At 39.8% G+C, this 5,748-nt stretch overlaps 3 non-coding genes across 3 annotated transcripts; 1 reads left to right on the top strand and 2 right to left on the bottom strand.

Annotated features, from left to right (window-relative positions):
* Positions 1-349: 349 nt before the first annotated feature.
* TRNAI-AAU (transfer RNA isoleucine (anticodon AAU)) lies at positions 350-423 on the bottom strand. The gene has a single exon. It is a non-coding gene; the product is annotated as a tRNA-Ile (tRNA).
* A 3,073-nt stretch (positions 424-3,496) lies between these two features.
* On the bottom strand, positions 3,497-3,570 carry TRNAI-AAU (transfer RNA isoleucine (anticodon AAU)). Its single transcript has one exon. It is a non-coding gene; the product is annotated as a tRNA-Ile (tRNA).
* Positions 3,571-5,674: 2,104 nt separating this feature from the next.
* On the top strand, positions 5,675-5,748 carry TRNAT-AGU (transfer RNA threonine (anticodon AGU)). The gene has a single exon. It is a non-coding gene; the product is annotated as a tRNA-Thr (tRNA).

The raw sequence follows: 5,748 nt of genomic DNA, 5'->3' as shown, positions 1-5,748 counted from the left end.
TCACCCTTTTTCCTTCTTAATATAATTCCGATTTTGTTCAGATATGCACTACTCATGCACATAAACTGGATAACTCAGGAGATTCTACCCCCATTTTAAGTTCCAGGGGCAATTCATGATTAGTCTATGATAAATATCTACGTCCTGAACCTTTATAGGCGATTAATTTACAAATTTAGGTTTAAACCAGTGAGCAAAGGCGTTCCCTTGCTGGCTATTATCAGTTCAGAGGTAGGGAAGGGATCTAAGTGGTCATAATCAAGCTTTCATGATTGTAAGAAGTTATGATTTCCTTTTGAATCATGAGCAAAGAAAACTGTCAGAGGTTGCCATGGGGGTATCAAAGGCATGGCCCGTATGGGGATCGAACCCACGACCTTGGCGTTATTAGCACCACGCTCTAACCGACTGAGCTAACAGGCCTGCGTGCCCATTATGGCTCTTCGTTAATATTTTTAACAGCGTTGACTTCGTGGAATTTCTTTACCATTAACAGGAATTTCATCAGTCGTATTTCCACCAGGCCCACTTTTCGTTAAAAGAGAAAGTAAAGAAGAAAGCTCTGTGTTGGTAAAGAATGAACCTTGTCTTTCAGGACATCCTTTCTTGGAACCAATGCAAATTCTTTTGTAACAAGTACAAAAACCACTTGTAATGAAAATGGCAAATTGAAACATTCGATTGTAAGGACTTTGATGTATTTGCATCTTTGAGAGCACAGTAAAGGATGATAAGAGATGGGAAAAGAGTCTTCCAACCTGCAGACTCTTTGGGAATGAGAAGAATGTGTGGTTGGAAGGAATAAGAGCAGTATTTTTAAAGAACAACTAATTTAAAGCAATCCATCCATCCATCCCTGAGCAAAAATTAAAAGCTTCCTTCCACAAGGAAATAATGGAAATGTCATGCTTGTGATAAACAAAAGGCATATGACCTTGATAATAAGGCTGAGCTAGGAAAAAACTCATCGTGAAAAAGCTCTAAAATGAACCCAGGAAATAGTAATGAACAAAACTTTGCATGAACAAAAGAGGAACTAGATCTGAGGTGAAAAAAGTCAGCTGATTCTTAGGACAGGTGGAAAAGAGTATACATTGAATTTGGGAATGAATGTAGTGTTGTGAGAATAAAATAGACCTGCTTTTTAAGGTTGATCCCAGAATTGCTATGCTATACTGCAGTTCTGGTTTTTCAACATTTACTATTTAGACATATGTACCATATGTCTAAATAAAATACACTATTTATGTATTTTAAATGAATTAACATATTTAAACATAACAACTAACTTATGAGGTGGGTATTATAACCATGCTCATTTTACAAATAACCAAGGACAGAATTTAGAATCAGCATTCTCATCATTTAGCTCTAGAGAACTTCCTTTTAACTAAGTCACTAAACTGCTTCTTAAAATCATGTTCATCATTTTGTTGCTGGATTACTACATTCTGAGGACTCTCCTATTCAAATAACCAAATTCATAGCATCTTGATTTATACCCCAGGGTATTAATTGCTTCAATTTTCAATTAATATTAATCTCACCACTAATATTGAATATGTAACATAGACCTGAAAACTCCTATCCCGGATAAGGAACTCTGAGCATCAGCCATATGCACTGCATTATTATGGCAGGGTAATTCCTTCTAGGAATTTTACTCTATTATTTAGTAATTCACTTCCTCTTCTTGGTTCCCCAATAAGGAAAGGAGGTACATTGAGAGCAAACACCCTAGAGATTGATTTTTTTCTCCCTCTTTGTTTTACTCTGAAGTTTTTTTTCTTTTTATATTATACAATTATTTATAAAGGTTCATTGTAGAAAATTTAGAAGGTGTGGCTAAACAAAAAGAAGAAAATAAATATGGTCCATAAATTCCACCATCTGGAGGGAATTACTAGTCAGCACATTTGTTGAATGTCCTTTAATATATGTGTGTACACATTCTGGTTGAGTTTACACTTTTAAGGTCATATATATATATATATATATATATATATATATATATATATACATATACATATAATGTCAGACTTACAGAAGAAGTGCAAAAATAATACAAAGAACTCCTGTATACTCTATATCCATTTTCAGCAATTGTTAACACATTTTCTACATTTGTTTGGTTTTTTGTTCTCTCTTCATATGTACTCATTTTTTTCCCCCTGAATCATTTGAGAGTTAGTTGCAGTGTATTTTTTTCAAAAGAGATCATATTCACGCGCACACAGTTTTTTGTACTCTAATTTGTCGATTAGCTATATTTCCTTCATATCTTTTCATGAAGGACAATAATACTGAAAAGTGAGAGAGAGAGATCAATAAATATTTGTTGAAATTATACCTAATTTTATTTGATTATTGAGCAGCTTGGGAGCCCATATTCAAACCTCTTTGAACATTATATGGCTTAAGAAAATGCTTTATTTCACATTATAAGAGAAAAGTATGGATATCATCTCCACCACCTCCTTCCTTGGGTTGGAAAAGCCTACACTTTGTACAATGGTTAAGAAGTTTGCAGAGTCAGTCAACTTCTGGCTGGCAGGACCAACTCATTTTAAAATAAACTCTGATTTGACAGTGTACAAAGGTGAAAGTGCAATTTGGGACATCCAATATATACTAAGAGAAAAATGCAAAACAGTGAATAAATAATTATGCTATCTTTCGTGTGGAAAAACAAGAAAAAATAACAATCAATATACATGTTTACTTGTATATGCATAAAGAAAACCAATAAGGATAAACGAAAAATTAAGGACAGAATTTGCCTGTGCGAGGTGACGGAGAAAAGTGGGCTGGTGGAGGATAAGAATGGAAGCGAAACTTTCCAATGTATCTATTTTTAGTTTCTCCTTTTTTAAACATGTGATTGTCTTATTTATGCAAGAAAAACAAAATTAAAAATGTTTAAAGTATGTATACCTTTCATGTTGGTATAAATGTGCAGAGTGTATAAAACAAAGATCTTTTGTCATTTTTTCTACTTAAGTTTTGGACAATTTTTCTTTCTATTTTTAAATCTTGTTTTCTTTAGACGGAACTGGGGAGTACAGAATGACCCAGAGGGAGCAATATGAAGAATGGGTGGTTTTACAATTTGTTTTCGGAGGAAGCAATCAAATAACCCAGTTTTTTCTCCAAGAAATAGTTTCCTTACAGGAAAACAAAACAAAATGAAATAAACAAAGAATGGCCCTCTGTTGTACCTTTCACCTGCAGGTTTCCGCTACTGTTGAGCTTTGTGAGTTGCAGAAGCGCCTGGAGCCTAGAAAAGGTACCAGGCCTTGTGGGGGGTGGGGTGGGGGTCTGTTTGCTCCACCCGAACAAGGTTCTAGAACCCCCTAGCAAGGAAGTTAGAAGGAAATGTGATAGTCACTACGTTCAGAGACTCTTCCTTCCTCTTTGCAGTTTGCACGCCAGGTACAGAACTCTAGCATTCTAGGGTAGGTTTACTCTTTTGGGGGACAGAAAAGGTCAACCGGATTGGCCCGTGTGGGGATCGAACCCACGACCTTGGCGTTATTAGCACCACGCTCTAACCATCTGAGCTAACCGGCCGGATTTCTTCGCATTACAAATGATACTTAATGGGCCAACGTCCCCAGTCAGGGCTTCCTGAGACCGCGACGTGTGGATCACGGAACTGACCATTGAGCCGCCACAGACCTCTAAGGACTCGGCTCCTGCGCGCGGGATCCAGATTCCTCTCTGCTCCTGGAGACCATTTCAGGCAGGTCAGCTCCTCTTGGAAGCCTCGGGACGCGGGAACCTGCACCCTGTGGCCGCCTGGCCCCGGGGTCCTTCCGCGGTCACCGCGACCCTGAGTCCTCCGCTGTGCTTTCGGGCCTCCCTCTCCGCGCGGGGGAGTCACGGCCTTTGTGCTGCAGTGCTGGTCATCGAACACTTGAGTGGCTGGGGTCCGCGGGAGGGAAAGAACCTTGCGGATGGCTTCTCAAGAGCATCTGACCGGCCATGTCCTTGGGTAGAACCAAAGACAAGGGATGTCGAAGCCAGGACGTGTCAGGGGTCAGGTCAGTTATCTGGACCTGAGAGGAACGTTGGGATCTGAAAGGGAAGGAGAAGCCGAGGCCCCAGTTGGGCAACTCAGTGGAAAGAGGCAGGAAACCTCCTTCCAGAGGCATAACTGAGAAATGCACCCTTTCCAGGCCGAAGTGCACCCTGATCCACCTGCGGGCAGGTGTCAACCCAGGGAGGGGCCCGTAGAGCAGCTAATTCCTGAGTCACCCTCTGCTCTCTTTGCTGGGTTCTACTTCTTCCCTCCTTCCCACCACGACTGTTTCTGTTAAGTTAGGGGTAGTAGTATTTTTCAGAAGTTAATTGACCTGTGTACATTGTAAAAAGCCTTCTTTATGCTCTCTCCCGCCATTTATAAGTACATGTGTGCATATATATCTATATATATTACATAGTTTCCTTTCGGATATGCACTGCTAGTATATAAAGTGTTTAGTATTTGGTATTCACGGGGTTTTTTTCCCCCCTAGAAATGAGAATCATATCCTTTGACTAGCTAAATTTGCCATTTATTTTCGAACTTTCCATTTCAATCCTTTGCTTTTAATATCATAAATGTAAATGATTCTTCTGGTTCTTTAGCACCTTTCACTAAATTTGTACATCTTCCAAATCAACTTGCAGGTGTCTTCATTTGTTTTGTTCCGTGGTGAAAATTTTGAAAGTTTGTAGAGCAGGATATTATTAGTACTATCTATCATTCCTGTTTTACTAGGGTACTTGGTATGGTTAAGTGATTTTTGAAAATCTGGCCACATTCAGACTTACTCTGATAGTAGGCCACAGTCACTTGCTTTTGGTCATAGGTCAGTTCCCTGGAAAATAGACATTGAGATGGAGATTTGTGTGCAGGAGTTTTACTGGGAACACTCTTAGAATCAACAGCAGCGAGAGGGTGAGGGAAGTAGGATTGGGAGGAGGCAGAAGTTGAACTTGCTGTTGTAACAGCGGCCTCAGCTGATCTCACTGGAATATCTGAACCTGAAATGGCCCTTCAGTAATGTTCTGAACTGAGGCTGGATTTGAGCTGCACCCAGGGGCAGGTATAACTTTGAGCAAGGTGCCTCTTTTCCCTTGAGGACAGGGCACAGAGACCAACCCAGTAGTAAGCCATCAGAAGTCAACATTCCTGAAGTGGAGAGATAAGTGCTGCCATCCCGAGGATGTTTTGACAGGTGCAACAAACACAGTTCTTCCAGCAACCATGTGTCAGACATGTGCTAATCTTTGACCAGTAACGCCTCAACACACTAACAGAGAAGAGAGCAGGTGTGGTTTGAACAAAATGCTGGTTTGTAGAAAGCCATTTCATTTTTTCTCTTGGGACAAAAGTCTTTGACCCCTGCTGCCAGAGTTTACAGTCTAGTGGATCTAGTGGTGTCCACGCTGGAACAATTTCCCAGGAGGAGATAGTCATCTTAATCTAGTCCCTGTATTTATTCTTCCAAAAGAATATTTTTTCCTTGGTTTTGACTGAGACAAGGTGTCTTTTTTAAAATATATATATATTTTTTAATCACCTGGTAAACCAGTTACTAGACTCATTAGAGCAGAGGTGTGTAAAATTGTGTTCAAATGATATGTAACCAAATGAGTGAGGCTCAATGATATGTAACCAAACGAGTGAGGCTCTGTGGCTTAGTTGGTTAAAGCGCCTGTCTAGTAAACAGGAAATCCTGGGTTCGAATCCCAGCGGGGCCT

This window comes from Delphinus delphis, chromosome 10 (assembly GCF_949987515.2).
Source record: "Delphinus delphis chromosome 10, mDelDel1.2, whole genome shotgun sequence".
Classification (NCBI taxonomy): Eukaryota; Metazoa; Chordata; class Mammalia; order Artiodactyla; family Delphinidae; genus Delphinus; species Delphinus delphis.
The sequence above is the reverse complement of the archived record's forward strand: the minus strand, read 5'-3'. Positions and strand labels throughout refer to the sequence as shown.